The sequence below is a fragment of the Podarcis tiliguerta genome (genome assembly GCF_965153285.1).
Source record: "Podarcis tiliguerta genome assembly, chromosome: 11".
NCBI lineage: Eukaryota > Metazoa > Chordata > Lepidosauria > Squamata > Lacertidae > Podarcis > Podarcis tiliguerta.
The window spans coordinates 38,284,691-38,308,146 of record NC_139544.1 but is presented as its reverse complement, the minus strand read 5'-3'; the positions used below and the strand labels follow the sequence as shown (position 1 = coordinate 38,308,146).

General features: G+C 41.2%; 1 protein-coding gene across 2 annotated transcripts in view; it reads left to right on the top strand.

Annotated features, from left to right (window-relative positions):
* Nucleotides 1–23,456, top strand: part of RGS7BP (regulator of G protein signaling 7 binding protein) — a 51,231-nt gene that overhangs the window by 5,735 nt on the left and 22,040 nt on the right. The gene's annotated exons all lie outside the window — the stretch shown is intronic.

Here is a 23,456-nt window from a genome sequence, read left to right as displayed (position 1 = left end):
TAGATACATAGAGTTTGATGCCCATTAGGGTCTTTCTGATAAACATTTTGAAATATCCCAATTTGCACCGGTACTAATAACTAAATTGTTCTACGTGCCTTAGCTTGGCATGAAGGAGGCTGAACATACCCCATCTTGTCACATTCCAGAAGTAAAGAGGAATCAGTGCAACTGCTGTGATATATTTTGGAATGAGAGCACAAAGTTTCTAATTTACAGTGCCAAATGCCCACAAAATGGCTAGAAGCGAAATATTTGCAGGTCCCATTGTTCCACTATTTTATTATTGTGACAGTTACAGGAAATGCATGGTAGTTGCCATTCATATATCATGTACACTAGTTCTTAACATCAACTATGACTGGGGAAAGAAGATTAGGTGAAAAGCAAACCACTGTGAACTAAATTGAAAGATCTACCACAACCATTCGGAGAAGCATGATTTGTATTAATTTTATTGTGCTTGTATATTTTCTCAAATAAGACCATGGGCAAATTTCTTCTGCACTAATTTGGTGTTTGGATTAGCTCTTTAATGTATCAGGGACCATTGGATAGATGAGGGGAAGAACCCCCTTTAGAACTGTTAGCCACACTGGTTAACATTACTGTAGCAACTGCAAATTAGACTTTAAGAAGAATCTGGAGCTAATTAGGCATAAGCAATGGGCAATTGCAGTAGTTTATATAATAACTCATATAGGAAAATAGCTTCCAGATGTCTTTAATACAGACTTGCCCAACCTGGCGCCCTCCAAAGTGCAACTCCCATCATCACTGGCCATTGGCCAGGCTGACTGGGATTGGTGGGAGTTGCCGTCAAAAACATATGGAAGGTACCAGGTTGAGGAAGCCTGATTTAATATCTAGATATATTAGCTGTTAGGAAAATTAATTGCAATTTTTCTCTTCTTGAATTAATCTTTTCATGTCTGCTGTTTCTCTCAACTATAAAAAGAAATTCAGAAAATGCTATTCAGAAAACCAGTATTTTCCCAGACTGTGGGAACATTCAGAAAAAGGAATGAATTTGTAACGTGGGGAAGTGTCAGAACTTGCAACCGTCTACAAAACATGTTATCTGTCCTAGAAGCCTTGCCCTGCAATCTCAGGTGCCTGGGAGCAAGCACTCTGAATATACTGAGAAGCACTCTTTCCCATTATTACCTTGGATACTCATTAGCTGCATTCATGCTCTCATTACAGACACATGCCCTGAAGGAGTGACCCAAAGCAAACTGACCAGCCTATTCAATGTAGTTGCATTGTCCAGTACTCTGGATAGTGCTACAAATGGACCAACCATGGCAGCTTTAGCTCCTGCTCAGTTCTTGCCATGTCCCCCCATCTCCCGATTCTCAAAGTTTCCTATATTACTTTGCGGGTAGAACAAAGCAAATTTTGCAACTTCTTCCTGTCGCTAGGTTGCCTGAGTAATTTTGAGCACCCCTGTCATGCTATGTTTCTTCATAGCCATAATGTTTGGATGAAGTTTTCATAGTTTTAGCACCAAGGAGGCAGAAGCATACACTGTTATCATCAAAAAGACATTATTATCATCACACACAGGCAACAATTCCATTTGCTTCGGTGAGCATTCACTGGAGGCATTTGCAGTCAATTCAGTAAGCAGCAATAAAAAGATGCAAAAAAACAACAACCACCCTTCCTTCAAAAACGTAGATTAAAAAAAAAAAAGGCCAGGCATTTTGTGGCAAAGGAAAAGCAAAGCCACAGAAATCATGAGTAAACACTGAGAATAGCCCATTGTACGTGTAATATAGGAACATCGGAAACGGCCTTATACTGCCTTCAGACTATTTATCCATCTAGATTGGCGTTATCTACTCTGCCAGTGGCCCTCTAGGGGCTCCAGCAGAGCTCTTTTCCAGAAAGAAATCTTAACTGGAGACACCAGGGATAGAATTTATGACCTTCTGCAAGTGGAGTGTCTTTTGCCGCTTTGCTTGGGTTCCTTTCATATATGTGTGCTTAAGCTCCTTTGGTTTTAACAGGACTTGCAGTTCCAGCCCTAAGCATGTTTACTCAGAAGGAAGTGAGTTAAGTAGGACGTAAAGGTAAAGGGACCCCTGACTGTTAGGTCCAGTCGTGGACGACTCTGGGGTTGCGGCGCTCATCTCACTTTACTGGCCGAGAGAGCCGGTGTTTGTCCGCAGACAGCTTCTGGGTAATGTGGCCAGCATGACTAAGCCGCTTCTGGCAAACCAGAGCAGCGCACGGAAACGCCGTTTACCTTCCTGCCGGAGCAGTACCTATTTATCTACTTGCACTTTTACGTGCTTTCAAACTGCTAGGTGTAGTAATTAGATATCCATAACTTGTTTCAGGCAAGAAAATGTATTTTGAGTCATCACTCATACGTTTAAGAGCTGCATGGGTACTCGTGATTGTGCTCAGAACTTTGACAAGGCACTTTTGAATGTTATAATTTATGGATAAATTATAAAGTGTGCCGCATTGGCCAGGCTCCACACTGTGACCAAAAGGAGAATGCTTCCGCTTGCACACAGTGGGTCTGGGATGTGTGTTTTGGCAGCTCAACTGAGTGCATCCCATTGGATCATATGGGCATCATGCTCCTGGTAGTGAGAGGGGCTTGAAACTACCTAATCCGTGACTGATGATCCACCCGTTGCACTTTGGATTATTGTATTGTTACATGCCACACCAATGTCTGAGCAGTGTGAGATTCCAGGTGCGCTTTACCAGGGTCCGTGTTTCCTTTTGGAACATGAGGCACAGCAGAGACTGTGGTGTCTCTATGATATATGGTTTATATTCACATACAGTGGAACCTTGGGTTAAGAACTTAATTCGTTCTGGAGGTCCGTTCTTAACCTGAAGTACCACTTTAGCTAATGGGGCTTCCCACTGCTGCTGTGCTGCCACAGCGCAATTTCTGTTCTCATCCTGAAGCAAAGTTCTTATTTCTGGGTTAGCGGAGTCTGTAACCTGAAGCGTCTGTAACCTGAAGTGTCTGTAACCCGAGGTACCACTGTATATACAATCTGAGCCTATGATGGAGGAGTTCACAGCATTCACACTTCAAGTGGTTCTGGCTTCTCCCATAGACATAGCAGCCATGGACTTAAGCAGACCCCAACCATCACTCTTAAACATTGCTCTCTAACTCTCTCTAGCCCTCTTTCTATCTCTGTTGCATTGCTCTTAACACCCTACTCTAAGCTTCTGGGTTTTATCTGTTGAGAGAGGGAGGGCCCATTCATTTGCATCTCACACAGTCCTTTGACCCTGTGTACTCTTAATGGCCCATTCACACAGGCTATTACCTCAAAAAGAAATTAGCCTGACCTAATTAGCTTTTCAAACTTGTTGATTCCCTAGAATTAAAGAGGTGTCTGACATACAACTTAATGTGCACAAATCGATTCTAACACGTGGGAGTCTGACAAACGAGCCTTAATTAAATTCTAACACTAGCTTGAGCTTGATCTGGAATTTAGGGTGTTTTGCACCCACAAACGCATAAAAGTATATTCAATGGGAAGTCCTTTTTCTGAAATGCTTAAGCTCACCTTAAAGAAAGGAGAAAAACCCCAACCACAATAATTATTAGAATAAGTAGAGTCTTCCTGTGTAGTTTGACCACAGTGCTGGTTTTTATTATTTATTTCTATGGCGGTAATTGCCATTTCTGTATAGTTCTCATCAGTTTGCTGTATGTGTCACCCAGTGCCTTGGGCAAAGCAATTGTAGCCCTGGCTGAGCAGCAGGGAAGCATGACAGAGAGGTGTAGCAACTAGCACATCTGCAGCCCTGCTTCTCATTCCAGCTGGGGTGGAAAACGAGCAGGAGGCAAAACCCTGCTATACCAGCCTGGAGCTGGCCTAGTGTTCAGGCCCCTTGCTGTCATATGGCAGCAGTGAAGCCAGTTCAATACCCAGTGGATCCCAGTCCAGTTTAGTCCCTCCCTTCTTCTCTTGCAAACACAGGTGCATTCCACACACTCGCAATCTTGCAGCAGTGTCTGTTAAGACACCAGAAGCTGGAGACAACCAAGGTCAGCTTCATGCATTATGTACAAGCAGGGAGGTTTACGTGTCTTGGATTTCTTTTTGCAGTTCTTGTGCAGTGTCAGAATAGTGGCGGAAATACATTCTGGTTAGAAGCATGAGCTGGATGCCCTTACTGCGCACATTCGTTTTGCTGTGGATGAGATGTGCCTGTCCATCATTGGGAGTTACACAGAAGGAACAAAAAGGAAGAGTCACTGTGTTGAGCTTCCTCTGCCCCTTGCTTTTGTTTAATGTGCCACACTGCACTAGCTGATCCTGAAGTGACTGAATTAACGTGACTGTCCCAGAAGATATTCTCATCATAAAACAGCAACACCATTTGCACTCTGTCTTTCAGATAGGAACATAGGAAGCTGTCTTGTACTGAATCAAACCACAGTCCATCTTCCTTGGTGTTTTCTACAGTGGCTGCCTATCCAAGGTTTCAGCAGGGAGCATTCTTACCCTACCTGGAGATAAATGCCAGAGATTGAATCCAGGACCTTTTGCATGTAAGGCATGCTTCCTCTGCCACCAAGCATGCATACTTCCTTTGAACTCAGGAATTTTCCCTAGAAAAAGAATTAGAAATTGGATGCCTGGTTTCCTTTCTAGGTTTCGAGGCAGTCATAGTGGTTTTTCGTCTTGTAGGGTTTGTGTTCCTTTGGTAACGGATGAAGTATTGAAAGAAATGAGGACAACATATTTCATTCGTGAAAAAACAAATGCCAGAGGTGCAATATAGAACAGCCTAGTAGTGGATCAGGCCAATGGCCCACCTAGTCCAGCATCCTGTTATCACAGTGACTAACGAGATGCCTGTGGGAAACCTGGAAGTAGGATTCGAACAAAAGATTACTCTTCTCCTGTGGTTTCCAACAACTGGCATTCAGAAGCAACAGGATGCAGAGCATAGCCATCATTACTGGGAGCCCTCAATAGTCCTCTCCTCCATGAATTTGTCCAATCCCATGGATCGCTGCTTCCAATGGAAGTGAATTCCATACTTAAACCATTCTTTGTGAAGAAGCACTGTCTGTCCTGAATCTTCCAACATTCAGCTTCATTGTCTGCCCATGAGTTCTAATGTTACAAAAGAGAGGGAGAAACCTTTCTCCATCTTCTTTCTCCTTGCCATGCATAATTTCATAAACTTCTATCACATCATTACATGCTTGCCTTTTAGCTAAACTAAAAAAGTCCGCAAATTCTGTAGCCTTTCTACATAGGCAAGTCACTGCATGTCCTTGATCATTTTGGCTGCCCTTTCCTGAACTTTTTCCAATTCTACAGTATCCCTTTTGGAGATGAGGAAAGACAAATGAATTCCAAATTCCGTATATTCATTTGCTGCTCATTTTGAGCGGTTTGTTTTCCTCTATCAATCTGAATATGTCAGGTGAAGAATACTGGGAGATGGGGAGAAAATGAGGGAAAACGACCATGTGAAAATCCAATCTTCAACTCAAAGCGCATTTTAACAAAAGTCTTCCACATTCTGATGTTCAGTCTTTTTGCCAGACTGAACCCTCCAGTCACAGTGACAAGGAGAGGGATTTGTGGAAGCATATAAAAGATGGAGATGAAGCCTTTGTTTGCCTGTGAATTCTTTGTCCTTAAACACTGATCATTTTCAGATTGCTCTGTTCCTTGTCTAGTGAAAATCATTTGCCATACAGTCATCTCTTACCATTCCTTTATGCATTGTCCGTGTATTCCACACTGTTTTCCTACCTTGTCTGTTCCCTTGTTCTTGGGTACCTATTGGTAGTTTAGAGACGTATATCAGTGAGATCAGACAATGTGCTTGACATATTCTTTATTCATCAAAGCATCTAGTCTGTGTGACTGTGTCCCTTCACATTCTATAAAATGGGAGCCCTTTGTACTATATGTATGAAATTGGGTGGATGGTGATCCATGGTAGATTGTAAAATGCCTTAAAAAGTAATGCCATTTTTGTGGGAAACATGTTAGTCAGGCCAATGAAGAACAGGTGCATTATGCATTGTAAGCACTGGAAAAACAAATGGGAGTAATGAAAACTAATGTGATTTTGATGAATTAATAACTGACCGAAAGAGGTTTTAATAATAAAAGTAAATGGATGTATCCATTACTTAAAATGTTTTCAGCTAGCCAAAGTAGCTTGATGTACAGATGTGACCAAGTGATAATTTTTGTCTCAGTGCTGTAAAAAGCTTCCCCTGCTAATTTCTGCATATCACACTGTTTGTAAGGCACAAGAGCAGCTTAGGCCACCATCCAGAGCTTTGGACAGCTATTGTCATTCCAAGTAGGTAGGAGAGGTATATACTTCCTATGTACAGTCATACCTTGTGTTGAATGCGCTTTGGGTTGAGCGCGTTCGAGTTGCGCACCGCAGCAACCCAGAAGTAATGGAGCGCGTTACTTCCGGGTTTTGCCGCTTGTGTGTGCGCAGACGCTCGAAATGACGTCATGCGCAGAAGCGGAGAAAAGCGACGTGTGCATGCGCAGACGTGCTGTTGCTAGTTACGTTTGCTTCTAGATGCAAACGGGGCTCCAGAAAGGATCCCGTTCGTATCTAGAGGTACCACTGTACCTGAGAAACTGTTAAAGGAGGCACATTTGGGCAAATGTTCAGCTCTGGATATGCATTAATGCTCAAATGAAGGAATAAGCTTTGGGTGCATTTGACCCTGCACTGCCCTGGCACTATTGCCTTCTCGCACATACTTTCTGAAGACATTTCATCCCATTTTGAATCTTTCCAGTAGTGCAAAGGAAATTCTCAAACATAAATTCCTAGTTTTGTCACATACATTTTTGTATCCTTGCTATTATTTTTTATTATATTTTACTGCATCTTATTGCCAGAGGACATTGTGTGCAGGAAATACAGTCAGATTTCTTTATAATAATGCTTCTGCTATATTCAAGGAATTTATGCTCTCCATCTATTTAATGTATAGCGTAATCTAGTTTAATAAACTGTGTTCGGAATCCTTTTCGCTGCTTCTCTGACTCCACCCCTGTCTGCAAGAATACAGCAACTTCAGAAGCAATAAATATATACTACAGATTGGATATAATATGAATGGGTGAAATGCACCCAGTTTTCATTTGAGATTAGCTTGTACAAGAGAACATATATTAAAATGTAGAAAAGTATGTTTATAGGACTAAGTTAAAGTCACTCAGCAGTATACATGCTGCTTTGGTGAAATGTTATGTGCCAGCAGAATGTTGTGCAAGAGAATGCATTGTTGTTGATTATTTGGTTGTACAGTTGGTTGCACAATCCATTGGTTGCATGTCTGTTGTGCAATGAGTTTCTGCTAATGCACCTGGAGTGTTGGATTCCTTTGTTGCACAACATTAGCACTCCCCTGTCTACTAGTGCAAGAGTATTGGATATGGGCCTATATGTTTAAAGAAAACAGCATTAAACTTGAGATTTTTACAAGTCAAAGTAACAGATTTTTCCTCAACATAATAATATATCACACTTTATATTCATTATAAGGAGCGCGGTTGGCGCTGTGGGTTAAACCACAGAGCCTAGGACTTGCCAATCAGAAGGTCGGCAGTTCGAATCCCCACAACGGGGTGAGCTCCCATTGCTCGGTCCCTGCTCCTGCCAACCTAGCAGTTCGAAAGCACGTCAGAGTGCAAGTAGATAAATAGGTACCGCTCCGGCGGGAAGGTAAACGGCATTTCCGTGTGCTGCTCTGGTTTGCCAGAAGCGGCTTAGTCATGCTGGCCACATGACCCGGAAGCTGTACGCCGGCTCCCTCGGCCAATAAAACGAGATGAGCGCCGCAACCCCAGAGTTGGTCACGACTGGACCTAATGGTCAGGGGTACCTTTACCTATATTCATTAAGTGTAATGACCGCTTAGATCAGCTAAGCTATTTTAGAATACCTTTTTATATTCTTTTGCCATCTTTTAAAAGTACTCTTTTGTACTATTGGATAATAATAAACACTTTTTAAAAATAGATTAATTTTTTTAGACTTCATTGGAGTCTTTAGGAAAAACAACTGCAGAACTGTTCCAATAGATTCTCCAGAGCCCTGGTCTGAGCATATTGCAGAGTTTTAACTTGCGAATCTAAGCATGCTATCTTGGGATTAAGGACTGTTGAAACAAGTGGATTTTATTATGTTTAGGATTTTGTTGCAAGGTTTTGGTTGTTTTGGCTGTTTTTACTAAACAGGAATATGATAATGTGTACGATGGCCAAATTCTCATATCTGTAAAAGCTTCATCTGTTCCACTGAAGTGGTAGATTGTATATGTTTACAATAATATTATCTGCCTGAAGTCTTTCAGACGGGATGGGCCTTAAATTGAATACATATGCTTAAAACTAAGCTGTACTGGAAAACTTTGCTTGTCCTACTTAAATGTTGGAATTACTGCATGTCACGTAGTTGAAGTATGCAGGATTACTGCTAAGGGATTTTGACAACCTTAATATTGTGTTGCTGTCGTTTCCGGTATAGAAAATGTCATTCCCATGTGTTACTGGGGGAACTGTTGGGGAAATTCATAATTCTTTGACCCCCTGGCTCCAATAGTTTCTGAATCCAAGTTTTACCAAAGTAGCAGAATTACAGTGATAGTGAAGGATGCTGGATCCATCTCTGGAATCATGGCACAGAATACAAGTACAGTGGTACCTTGGGTTACATACGCTTCAGGTTACATATTCTTCAGGTTACAGACTCCGCTAACCCAGAAATAGTACCTCGGGTTAAGAACTTTGCTTCAGGATGAGAATAGAAATTGTGCGGTGGCAGCAAGAAGCCCCATTAGCTAAAGTGGTGCTTCAGGTTAAGAACAGTTTCATGTTAAGAACTGACCTCTGGAATGAATTAAGTACTTAACCTGAGGCACCACTGTATAAACTGTTGTCCTCATATGAACTGGCTCACACCATCAAGCTGAACATGCCCCTGACAGTTGTAGCTAAGTGCATCTCTCCTGCTAGGGTGCCTTTTCAAGCTGTGCCTGGAACACATGCGTCCATTACTTCAATGGAAAAAGTGCCACAATGATGTGCACCAGAAATCAGAAGAGACCACCGTGGAATAAAGCAAGAGAGTTGGATTTTTAAAGAAACTGGTATCTGACACAATGGCCTGGCCTATTACATAGCAATCTATTTGTCGTATATCAAGTGCCACCCATGTCCACAAATTGCTGTTTACCTCTGATGGGCCTGTTCTGTCAATAGTAGAATGGAAATCTCTCCATTTCCCAACTTTTACTTCTACCTTCCTGGGTTCTTGGAAGTTGCCAGTGGCCCAAATGTCAAATATTGCCCCTTAGAGCCCACATGGCCATACCTGATTGGAAGGGTCCTCTCTCTTGTCAATCCAACCCTTGATGAGACGGAATTTTAAAAAATGGGACTTTATTTCCTAGGAAAAAATGTCATTGCTGAAAATCATGTGCGAGTCTTCTTCATGAGTAAGTTTGAGCCTCTTCTTTTTGGTTGTCTAGTTTACTCTTTAAGGAAGATGCTTTCAGGGATCCTTTGGTCGTCAAAAATGTACAGAAATAAATAAATTAAAAATGTACAGAAATCCAAGCTGACAAACAGTAGTTTTATTAAGATGATGAGCGGAGATACAAGGGATAAGATGAAAGTTAATAAAATGGCTTTTTAATTTAGAAGATTGGATTTTGCTGTATACTTTAGACAACAGAAAGATTTTTGTTGTTGTGTGCCTGACCGCATTTTTAGCCTAAATACTTAGATCAAGCAGATGTAGGGAGGAAAACAGATGGAACTTACTCAGTGGTGACTGCAGAGTTAGCTCCTTGTTGCCCCCTTCCAGGCTGAATATCTTGGAGTTCCTCACTCAGGAGTTGGGTGAAAGGAGAGGTGATTGCAAATGTAAATTGGGATTTTATAAGCCGGCTGTGGCCTTAAAGCAGCTGGGCAATTGCTACAACCAACACCCTGCTTTCTACGAGTTGAGCAGGAGATGAAGGAAGATGGACAAGTAGCAGAATCCAAGAGTGCTATTGACATGTTGGGTGACCTTGGCAGAATGTTAAGTGACCTCACTGGCCAGCTGGCTGCAGAGAGAGCTGGTATATAATCCCAGCAGACCCCAGAATGTCTTGCAGGTACAAGGACAAACAGATCTCCCTGAATCCCTTTCCTACATTTGCAGCTTGATCAAAGAAGATAAGTTTACCTTGAGATTGTCTTACAAGGCTCTGAAATACGGAGATCATGTTTCCACTGGGAGTGGTTTTGCTGCCGAAAAGAAATATATATCCATTGTTTTGATTCTACATAAATGCTAAATGGCTTCAGGGTACGCAAGATGACTGCAGTAAACAAAGGCAAAGGTCAGCATACTTGGCTAAGGGTAGGAACCTCCACATCTGTAAAATGAATGCTTTCATTAGGCCCTCCTTCAAGTGAATGCTTCAGTGATGCTTTCGTTGGGATTCCTGCATTACAGGAGGTTGGAATAGATGACCCTTGGGATCCCTTCCAACTGTACAATTCTAGGATTCTATGAAAATGCAGTAAATGGTCTTTAAGGCACCGTCTGCCACTGGCAAGGAAGAGCAGTGGACTGCACATTAAATCTGATCTGACCAGCCTGTTGAGAAGTGACATGTACTGCTTGGCTTCTGGAACAAACAATGTAATGGCATGATGAAACCATATTGTGTGTTTTTTTAGTTCTTATTGTAATGTCCTGCTGCTTGCTTGTGTTCTTGCTCTGTATTATTATTTTTATTTACTTCAAGTACAGTCGTACCTTGGATCCTGAACGCCCTGGAACTCGGATGTTTTTGCTCCCGAACACTGCAAACCCAAAAGTGATTGTTCCGGTTTGCGAATGTTCTTTTGGAACCCGAACGTCCGGCGGGGATTCCGTGGCTTCTGATTGGCTTCAGGAGCTTCCCGCAGCCAATCAGAAGCCGCGATTTGGTTTTTGAACGTTTTGGAAGTCGAACGGACTTCCGGAACGGATTCTGTTCGACTTCCAAAGTACGACTGTACATGTATTTATATTCTGCTTTTCATCAGAAAATATCACTTTAAGAAAAGACTGTATAAGACAATAAAACCCCTCAGAATCCATAGGATTCCATTCACTCATTAATCACACAAATTCCACACCTAACTCAGTCATACCTCTACCTATGCTCACACACAACACTCTCACCAATTCTTGATCCCAGTAATCCCCTGGGTACATGTACAAAAACATTACAATAATGCATTTTTAATATTATTTTAAAAATTAGAATTGTGGGGTAAAACCCTAGCTGAGTTTTGGAGCGAAAGCGCAGACACAGAAGACCAAAGCTTTGACCTCTAGCATCTTTAGTTTAAAAAGGAGCTGATAGTGGGTGATTTGGCATGAGAGCATAAGAGCCCAGTGGGATAGGCCAGAGCCCAGCCTAGCCCAGCATCCTGCTCCCCAGAGGGACCAGCCAGATGCTTATGGGAAGCTTGCAAGCAGGAACCGTGCCAGTAAGTGTAGTACTTGGCTAGATGAATAATGCCTGACCTAAGGCAGCCTCTTATGCCCCTGTAAAAAGGTCTGAACATGAGGAAGCACTGACTTACTGTCAGTTATATAAAAGCAGTAAGTGCTGCAAAGCAACAGAAAGTACTTAAGTGCGAGAAATGTAAGTGAGAAGGCAGGATTCTGGTGGGTCTACTTGCATGCCATCTTAATGACCCTCAGGGAGTCAACTGTCTTGATATATTACCCCTACTTGAAAGAGAAATGATAGTTAACTGGTTCTAATAATTTAATGAAAGAGAGCTCACCTTTCTCTTTGCTACATGTAGGATGCTGTTTATGTCTGTGTATATTGCTTTGTTTACCTTGTGAATCTAGGATTGTAAAAATTAGGATTCTTTTCAGGTTTCTTGAATGCCTTCTTAATTGGTGTGTATCAATCAGTTCTTTCGTTGTAGGTTTTGTAGTATATAATTTCTGCCATGCTTTGTATACAAATATCAGTTTCTTTTTGCTGTAAATTGGCAATCTAGCATATTCCAAGTGCATTTTGGCTGAAAATATGAGCATGGGCTTTTTAATGCACGACAGCAAGTGACTTTTTTTTGTGTCACCTGACAATATCAATCATCATTCAGATGTATTTTTGTCAATCAGTCCAAAATTGGACCTAAACCTTGACTTGTAGGATCACTATCAGATGTTCTTTGAGAGCTGAAATATGAAAAGAGTTTTGGTTGGCCGGTCTTAAGTTGCAGGAGGAAAAGCAAACAACCCAAAAATAGCCATCTGTGGTTTCAGACACTTTTAAGAGTCTCTCCAAGTCTCAAATCTGGGGAAGCAATTAATGAAGTAGAAAACAAGGTCACTTACCTATAACTTGTTCTCAAAATATATATGCTCCGTGGATTCACTTTCACCTCTCAATCCACTGCATCTCTTGAGGGACTTGCTCGGAAGTTGCAGTGCAAGGGTAGAAAGCGCTGGTGCTTCCTTTTTAAAAAATAGATATTTTTTTTCTGAACAAGTTGGAGCCTGTTCCTTTGCTCTGCCTGCTTCTCACAGGCATTCTGGTTGATTTAGAGACATGTGCAGTAACATATATTTTTAGGACCCATCTTATTTATGTAAGTTGTTCTAAACTGCTTTTAATATTCTGTTGTAAAGTTATGTTGTAACCCACCCTGGGACCTTAGGGTGAAGCTTAATAGGGACTGAAGTGACTTGAGTTTAAAAACAAGACCACTTATCCTACAAATTTCTTCCTAGGCAAACAATACTCTCCAGGCTTGTTTTAGCAAAATAAGACTGGAATGGAGATTAAAACTTGTGTGTGTGTGTGTGTGTGTGTGAGAGAGAGAGAGAGAGAGAGAGAGAGAGAGAGAGAGAGAGAGAGATTGCAGCAGATGAATGGAGCCTTAATCTACATGAGCAGTGCTTATTTGAAAATGCTGTTGAATTGCTTTGGACTAGAGAGTGGAGGTTGGGCTACAGCGACCATGTTTAAAGCAAACACAAATGTTCCTTTAAGAAAGTGGGAGGAAACCGTGTCATTGCATTATTCTTTGCACACTCTGTATTTCCTTTTCCTCTGACCTCACTTCTTACCACTGCGATATACTTAGGTGTTATACTTGTAACTCAGGATAATACCTTCATGCACCTGATGAAATAGACTGTAGCTTATGACACAATCCATTTGCTAGTCTTTTTAAAGTGCTTCAAGATTCTTTGTACAGTGGTACCTCGGGTTAAAAACTTAATTTGTTCTGGAGGTCCGTTCTTAACCTGAAACTCTTCTTAACCTGAGGTAACACTTTAGCTAATGGAGCCTCCCGCTGCCACTGCGCCACCGGAGCCTGATTTCTGTTCTCATCCTGAAGCAAAGTTCTTAACCTGAGGTACTATTTCTGGGTTAGCGGAGTCTGTAACCTGAAGCGTTTGTAACCTGAAGCGTCTGTAACCCGAGGTACCACTGTAGCTATTCCTGCAGCATGGCTGCCCTTCCAAAAATAGTTAGAATATTCCCATCTTTCTTCAGGCGGACTGCAGAGGGACACTTCACAATTCTCTGATATTACTGGCAGTGCTAGCTTTATACAGACTCCATCTAGCTTGAGTGGTTCAGCTATGGCTGCACCTGCACATTTAAAACAGTATTATGCCACTTTAAACCCACAGAATCCTGCAAACTAGTTTGTTTAGGGTGTTGTGAGTAGTTAGGGGACTCCTGTATCCATCACAGAGGTACAGTTCCCAGAGCTGTTTAACAGTCAACCCTTTCCCTAGAGAACTCTGAGAATGGTAGCTCCAGGAGGAGAATAGAGGTCTCCAAACAATTCTCAGCACCCTTAACAAACTACAGTTCCCAGGGTTATTTAGAGGGGAACCATGATTATTCAAAGTGCTTTAAATGTACAGTGCAGATGTGGCCTCAGTTTAGGATTCAGCCAGGGAGTGAGGAGAAGAATTTTCATGAGTTTCAAACTTGGGGGTGGTAAGGGGTGATTGGACGTGATGGGTGGCACTTCGTTAGGGGCTGACCTTTGTTGCATTTTTATTTTATTCCCTGGTGTGCTGTGCAAAGATAAAGTATTACTTTGGTTAAATGAAGTGCAGGCCAGTGGGCAGCCCTTACCTTGCTTTCTGGGTGGTCAGACTACTTCACCCAGGAGTCAGGCAGGGAACAGACCTCTCAGGGTCAGTGGCAGAGGGCAGCCTAGCAAGCAGTTTGGCTGGGGAGATTCTCAACCCCCAGGCGGAAACAGTTGGCTGTTCTGATTTCATCCATTTATATTTATGTCCCACGCTATTCCTAGTGCTTCATGTCAGGCAGCAATTTTCTCCACAGCTATTTCTCTTTGCAATAACCACATGAAGTGAATTGCTACTGTTCCTATTTTAGAGATGTAGGAAGTATGGTAAGACTGAAAACTAGCAACTTAGCAATGCCTGAGGCAAGAGTTGGGGGCCACATTTCCGTCAAGTCCAATGCCTCCTATGGTTCTTTGGCATCCTTGCTGAGAAGACTAGGCCTGTGTTTGTTGTATTGACTATCGCGCAATAGCAAGTTGTTCTAAACAGCAAGCTCAAGAGGGTGGTGTCAACAGAAATGGAACCATTAAAAAACCAGATGAATTTTATTTTATTTACTGTATTTCTATGCTGCTTTTCATTCAAATGAATCCCAAATCAGGTTACAAACAGTCAATAACAATAACATAATGGAACATAATAGAACATCACAAATACAGCATAAATCATATAAAATAGCTAACAACCAATTAAACAGTTACAGTGTATAAAACACTATTAACAAAGGCCCTATTGTTGAATTCTGAGGTGCACCTGTAGAGGGCAGAGTTTGAGTCCATTCACAAAGCATGAACCAGCAGCTGACATAGTTCTCCACCATAGAAGAATTATGTGCAATATGAATGGAGCCTTTTGTGTATTGTTGACCTTCCCTTGCAACGGGAGCCAGCAACCTCTGGAGTCTAGACCAGCTCTGCTGGCCAGCTACTAGAGGATTCAATGCAGGTTGTAGACAAGATTGTGTGCATTAACCTTTGCTCGGTTGACTTCAAGACAATATTTGCAACACCTGAGTGCTAGTCTGTGGCTTGCTTCATAGGCCATATCTCTCCAGAATACCAAGGAGCCACTTGGGCTCTGCAACACTGGAGAGGACCCCATTAAATTTGGCATAGGCTTATTTCCAACAGTAGAGTTTGTGTAAAGAAACCCGTTCCGCCCATGTGTAGCCCACTGTTTCAATTACAAGTTTTTCAGGTGCCTTAAATGTTATTTTTTTAAACCCTGTTACAGCCATAACCTAATCCTAATATGATATGTGTATTAATCTGTACAAAGAGAGAGAAAAGAGAAGAAATCAAATTTACATAGCATATCTACATATCTTAAACAAATTCTTAATAAATTAGCCATAAATCATTTCTAAACATTCACTATGAAGTTCATTATTTTCTACATTGTTTCTAATGGATGTTTGAAAGTTTGAAAACATTGATGAACACGTCTCTCTCCATCTTTTCCTTACACTCTGTCTGTTACAAGTAATTGTCTATTAAAAATGTAATAATACTTACATCCCACCCAGAGGTATTGTGAGAATTACTTAATACTGTAAAACACATTTCAAGCTGTGGAGGGAAGACACAATTAACTGCTAAGTGGCACACTTTTATTATCCTGATTGTTCCTAGATAGGACCAGCAAAGTTGTCCTTTTTATGATAATATTATCCCTAAAGAGGCAAGTGGGATGTATCAATTCAATGTCATGTTAAACAGGGTGTAGGTGTAAAAGAATGAGCTTTAAGTCTCGTCCCAACTTCAAAGCGGTTCAGTGTTTCGCAGAAAGTCTTTTTGTAGCATTGATCTTCCATCTTACGTCGTGAAGTATATAACTGGCAAAACTATGGTCTAGAATCCTGTAAATATAAGCAGATAAAGCCAGTTTTCTTTATTTATTTGTATTCTCAGGTTATCTGAATGTTTTTAGGGAATTTGTCACTGTGTGAATAATAGAATTGGAAGGGGACCCAGAGTTTTTTTAGCCAGCCACCACCAACGCAATGATCTCAACTAGATCATATATGACAGATGACCATCCAACCGCTACTTGAAAACCTGCAAGGAAGGAGAGTCCATCACCTTCAGAAGGAGTCTGTTCCACTGTTGAACAACTCTTAATGTCAGAAAGTTAAGTCCTGGTGTTTAGTTGGAATCTCCTTTCTTGTAACTTGAATCCATTGGTGCAGGTCCCAGCTTGCATCTTACACAGTGAAACCCTAATCCTATCTACACAATAGGGCTTTCTCCTGCATAAGTGGGGTTCAGATTGCAGTCTTTCTGTACAATGCCAAGAATCCTATCCATGGTGCCACACACTTTCCCCTCTGGCCTCCCCCCCCCCCCGAGATGTGGCCCCTGAAATGTTGCAGAAGATGGAATGCAGCCCTTAGCTTGTGTGACGCAACAAGCCAGCAAGCCTACTAGCTACATTCAGTGGCCAGAAAACAAAAACTCTTTGTTTTTTTCAGTCCCTGGCAGGCAGCAATAAAAGGAGGTTTATTGAGCGCCTAGCAAGGTACTGTACATCAGGAGAGGGCAGAAGATTATGTTGGACTACAGCTCCCTTCAACCAAAGCCACCATAGCCAGTGATCAGGGATGATGGGAGCTGTAGTCCAACAGTAATGGAAGAGTATTGCATTGCTTTCCCCTGCAATAAGGAATCGGAACTGAAAAGAAACATTGGTTGTTGTTGGGTTTTTGTGGGGTTTTTTTGCAAATGGTTCTTTTCCAGCTAAGAGGTAGAATGACTGGAGGCAGCTGCATTTTAGAGAATACAAATCTACTTTTAAACTTAGGACACAGTACATTTTTGGCATTTCTATTTTGTGCCACCCTCAGGCAAGGACAAGATGATATAATTCCCAAAAGCCAGCTCTGTTTACAACTGTGGGCTGGAAGGCCTGTCAGCCTATCAGAGTAGTCATTAGCACATTGTGAGTTTGGGCCATGTGTGTGTTTTTAATAGACTTTTAACTTCAGTTTGCGTTGACTTTTATCATGCCAGAGCAGTGTAATGGAAAATGAACTCCGACAGAGAAATAATGTTTGTTTACTAGCAAAACACTGAGGTCCATAATGTTCATAAGAACATACGTTTCGGAAGCTTTTAAGCTTCTCAGCTCAACCTTGGCTCCTTTTCTAGCTGTAGTCTTTTTCAGTGGTGGAAATTAGCAGGTTTTGTTTCTTTGGATCCTCAGGGATTAAAAAAAAAACAACGCCCTGCAATTTTAGAGAAGCAAGAAGCCTTTTCACTCACTCTGATCTTGTTCATCTTGATGCCTTTAAGGTGCATTCTCTTAGGCTTTTGCTCAAGGGTGGGGAATCCTTGTCAAGTCAAGGTCCACATTTCATTATGAACAGCCTTCTAGGGTGGGTGGCGGCCAGAAGGCAAAGTGAGTGGAGCATGGGCAAGGGGGGCAGCTACGCCCCCTAAACCAAGTTAATAAATAAAAATAAATAAAAAACAGTTTCTACCCAAATGCAATTCTAGTTCTAAATGCAGTATATTGTATTTTAAAATGGGGTTTCAGAGTTTTTAGGGGTTTTTGAATGACTTATGTAGATTTTTAAATTTCATTGTTCTGTATGGGACAATGACAATAAAGATATCGTAAAAAAAAAAACTTAACCAACTGGCCAATCACGTCCCAGATAGCTCAGTTCTCCCCCCCCCCCCCCCCCGTCAACATAAATCCCATGGTGGGCTACATTCCAGCCATACAAAAACCAGAGGTTTCTACACTAACACCCATCACTCTGTCCAGGCAATCAAGAGTCATTGTTGATCACATGTCAGTGGCATATTCTAGTCAAGGAAAAGCAAGCACACTACACTCTAGATTCAAACAACGTACAAAAGCAAAATTTCTTACTGCACTTCTCTCACCCACTTCACATACAGGCTGCATTCAAAAGGCAAGGAAAAGCAAGAGGTTTTAGCTCCATCAATCTTCCTGCATTTTGACACTGCCACCCACAGCGCAAACTGCATCCCAAACGAATGAGATTTCCCTTGCATTTTCCAATCTCTTACTTCACATTTCAATCTATTGTCCATCTAGGATTTCTCCCTCCACAAAAAGGGGGGGGTGGAATGAGGAGGAGAGATGTTATTTGCATTCTTCTTCCTCAACAAATGCAAGGTTCCCTCATTAAGTGATAGAAATCAATTCTCTCCATGGTTTGCCTCCCTTGCTCCCAGTCTTCACTGGTATCTTTCGTTTACGTTTAGATGTGACCCTTTGGTTCAAAGTTGCATTGATAGAAAGGAGGTGGGCAGAATGCTTGAGGAATGGCCAACATAAAGTTTAAGTCAATGTTATGGTACATGAACAGATGACACTGAAAACATCAGCCCCTCCATCTCATTCTCTCTATCTGATAATGTCTAGTGATGCAAAATGCATGTACTGTGGAGTTGAACTGCGCCACGTTTGCTAGCATTCTTGATCCAGGTCTACTGCGAATGTATGTGAGAGGACTTGAGTGCATGCGATTGCATGTGACTCTGCAATATATGAATTTTGTCTTTTCCATGCATCCTTTTTAAGGACCAAAGAAAAAAAGAGAAAGAAATCCATTATGTTGTATATACACAATTATATTTGTCAGTATATTTGTCAGTATCTATGTCCCCTCCTAGGGCGCAGGTGGCACTGTGGGTTAAACTGCAGAGCCTAGGACTTGCCGATCAGAAGGTCAGCGGTTTGGATCCCCGCAACGGGGTGAGCTCCTGTTTCTCAGTCCCTGCTCCTGCCAACCTAGCAGTTCGAAAGCACGTCAAAGTGCAAGTAGATAAATAGGTACCACTCCAGCGGGAAGGTAAACGGCGTTTCCGTGCGCTGCTCTGGTTCGCCAGAAGCGGCTTAGTCATGCTGGCCACATGACCCGAAAGCTGTACGCCGGCTCCCTCGGCCAATAAAGCGAGATGAGCGCCGCAACCCCAGAGTCGGCCATAACTGGACCTAATGGTCAGGGGTCCCTTTACCTTTACCTTTATGTCCCCTCCTAAAAGAACAGAACAAGTTAGAACAATGTAGGGTGCTCCAAATCCTCACACAGTTCACAAGTCATGTGTGGCACCTAACGGGGAGCTCATTATACCTTCTGTTTCTGCTGTCTACTAAGGGCTGGGAAAAATAGGGTCGTCCAGAAGCAGATGGGTTCATGTGCTGCAGTTGGCTTGGTGTTCCCCGCATTGTGCATGTTTGACATATGGCAATAGAAATATTATTTCACTCTTTTTTGTTTTTGTTTCTGTCAAGCTCAAGAGATTGACGCATTCACAAATCCTGCTCAACAAGGTTTTAAAAAGACGTCCAAATTGAAACCCTTTGGATTCTGGCTGCAGTCCACAAACCACTTATTCCATCGTAGGTCCATTGAAATTATTGGGAGTGTTTGAGAGTAAGTGGGTTTTGGCTGTTAGCCCAGGTCTTTAAAGGCATTTTCCTTTTACAGTAACAGCCCATATTTCATCTTCAGTCAGTAAGCAATGGTGGATTTTCTTTTTTATTATTATTTTGTGTCATTTTATTATGGGATGGAGCCCCCTAAAGAAGAATATTGAAACACATGTTGCAGATATTGGAAGTAGAAATTAAAATTTCCCTGTGCCCACTGCTAGGGTAAATTCAACTGTTTGTTCAGTCACTTTGTGTATACTGTACACCATCTTTCTTTTCTGTGGAACTCAATGCAGCATATAAAAATTTCCCAGGATATCCCCATCCACCCAGGCACAGAACTAGATCGTGGCCTGTTGAGTATTAGCTGCATCATGTACCTTAATACCATGCCTGACGCCTGTTTGTTCTACTTTGCTCATTCTTGACACTTGAAGATTTTAAGAGCGAGATGTCTTTATATTTAGGGTTCTGTAAGATAACATACTATTGCATGTTGTCGTATATGAGAGTTTGCTGTCATCCATTTCCATATAGCTTGCTTCTTTGACTACCAAAACAGGAAATTGATGTCTTTTGTTAGTAATTGATCCAGGTAGTGTTCCTTCTAGGCAAATTCCCTAGAAATTACTGAAGCGTGTGTCACAGACATGCTTGACAGATCAGTGCATTTTTCCTGATTATCCATCCAAATTTTCTATGCAGCGCAATATTTTTGTGTATTGAAGTTGCATTTAATTACAAGGCTGCATAAATGGGAAATATTATACCAAGCCCTCTTTTTCTCTAGCTTTCCTTTCCTTTGTAAAACAAACAAATAAATCTCTTCAGTGTTTATTTGACTCTCTTGCCATTCAAAAGACGAAGTTGGAGATATAAGAGGAGTGAATTATTGTGGGTTAGTGATACCTGAAAGATTATCTCATTCCTTATATACACAATTGATCACCATGCTCTGCAGATAACTATTTTATGAGGTCTGTTCCACATAACGTAGGAGTGTAGTGCCTTTAGTGTTGTGGCCCCCACCCTTTGGAATTCCTTCCCCTTGAATATAAGGCAGATACCATTTCGGTTGTGTTTTTGGCACCTTCTGAATACTTTTCTCTTAGGACAATCCTTTTAAATACTGTAGAGATCTTTCCTAGTTTGCATTTGTATTAGAATGGATTCTAGACTTTTAAATACTTTTAAATACCTTTTCATTGTTCTGTTGTATTACCCCTACCCCCCCCCCCGGGCCGGGAATGAAAGAAAGAAAGAATGAATGAATAAAAAAAATTATTGTTAGTATTATTATTATTATTATTATTATTATTATTACCTTGACTAATGATCTAATCTAAGCAGTGAATGTGGGTTTTTCTCCCAAACAGGCTTTTTTTTCTCTCTCTCTCTCCAGGGTCACTCCACATAAAATCAACACAAAAAACAAGGGTTTTGTCACCCACCTTCTCGGATTTTGATGAAACTTGGTGTACACCCTTCCCTTATAGTTGAAAGAAAACACCTTAATTCCCACCCCCCCCTATCTCAAACGGTTGTACATTTTTTCCCCTCCATAACTAATGATCAGATCTCTTTGAAATTTTACACAGAGCTCAATAAGAGGATGAGGATTTCAGGAAAAAATACACCAGCACTCAAAAGATTTTGTAAATGCCTAAAAAGTGCATTATAAAAGTCCTGACAGAGAGAAGATTATCTCATCCCATTGCATTGTTTCTGATGATTTAAAGCATGATGTCAATATGGTATGCAAAACTTTCCTATGGATTGTAGGAAACTTGTACCCAGTAGCCACTTTCCCCCCACAATGTCCAAAAAATGTAAAATTTTCGTTACAAGGAATAAAAAAACCATAAATTTCATTCTTTGTCAAAAAAAAGAGCATGTCTTTGCAATAATTTTCAACATCAGAAACTTTTGGTTGCATCATGACCACACGCTGAAAATTGAGGTTTTCCAAAGCTAGGTTTTCCACCAAAAAAAAGTGCATTTATAAAAAAAATTAGGCATTTATAAAATCTTTTGAGTGCTGGTGTATTTTTTTCCTGAAATCCTCATCTCCTTACTGAGCTCTGTGTAAAATTTCAAAGAGATCTGATCATTAGTTATGGAGGGAAAAAATAAATGTACATTTGCCAAGGGTCTTAACAGGGACAGACAACGCAGATTTCATGAAACTTTGAAGTGCTATAAAATTAAAACCGTTTGAGATAGAGGGTAAAAAATTAAGGGGGTTTCTTTCAACTATAAGGGAAGGGTGTACACCAAGTTTCATCAAAATCCGAGACGGTGGGTGACATGACTACGTTGACATGACATGGAATGACCCTTCATGCAAAAATTAAAATGGGTTTTATATAATGTCAGCTCCTCATTGGTGATTTTTAACTTTATTTTTATTTTTATTAACAGTATTTATTTGCAGTCCAATAACAACGTTTTCTGGCCAGCTTATAATAATAATAAAAACATTAAAATGTTGCTATAAGCCTTAAGAGCAAGAAAAATTCTAACACAGCATACAACTTAGCAATAGAGAATAAAGCTGGTATAATAATAATAATAATAATAATAATAATAATAATAATAATAATTTCATCTGACTGGGTTGTCCCAGCCACTCTGGGTGCCTTCCAACAAATCAAAACATCAAACACAGTAAATATGTAACATTAAAATCTTCCCTATACAGGGCTGCCTTCAGATGTCTTCTAAATGTCTACTAAAAGTCAAAGAAAAATTGTATTTTTAAAAGGTATGAGAAGATTTAAAAAAAATGTTTGTCTGGCCCCAACCAGAGCACAAAGAAGGCACTGGGTAAGCCCTTTTTTGGGACAACATCCCACACCATCAGAAAGGTCCTCTCACCCCTGTATTCACAGTCTACACCCTACTTCCTCAGGGCACCTGGAGGATTAAGGGCCTTTGAGGATACTTTCAAGGTCTAAGTAGATATACGTAAAAAAAGATTTTTTTCAAGTTAACATTGACCCGTCAGTATTTTATTTTTACTATACACCTATCGCACCTATTCCTTCTCTTAATTAGAGAAACACAAAGGGAATTGTTTTTGGGGTTTTTTGCACTGGAGGAGCCTTGAAGCATTAGAGAGACTAAATGGTCCTGCTTGGCCATGATTGACCAGCTTTGCAGTAGTCGTACAGTACCTATATACCGCAGGATTTGCCCTTAAATTCTCTGTAGCCTTTTTTTGCTTTCCTATAATATTTGCTCCCTCTCCCCACCTCTCTCTTTCTTTCTCTCTGCTATTCTTATCTTGAACAACTTTTCTGGTTGAGCAATATTTTCCAGCGAGCAAACATGTGAGCAAGAGTTCAGACTTTGCCATTTTGTGTTAAGTGATGTGTTCAAGGTGGTTGAAAAAAGCATCTTACGTTAGCAGAAGAAAAAGAGTTCGGATTTTTCTGTAGGCGACAGAAAAGTTGGTACTCTCAGGTTCATGCAAGCACAGGCATCCACTATCCTAGTACAGGCCACTTCTGGTGGTGAGCTTAGATATTGTTCTACTGTTAAAAGGACTTTTGCCTTAAGTTACCTTCAAAGGAGAACAAACTAAGGCAGCTTTTAATTAGGCTTAGGTGATTAGATAAAAATTAAAATATGTTATAAAGGTAAAGATAAAGGGACCCCTGACCATTAGGACCAGTTGTGACCGACTCTGGGGTTGCGGCGCTCATCTTGCTTTATTGGCCGAGGGAGCCAGCGTACAGCTTCCGGGTCATGTGGCCAGCATGACTAAGCCGCTTCTGGTAAACCAGAGCAGCGCACGGAAACGCCATTTACCTTCCCACCGGAGCGGTACCTATTTATCTACTTATCGAACTGCTAGGTTGGCAGGAGCAGGGACCGAGCAACGGGAGCTCACCCTGTCGCGGGGATTCGAACCGTTG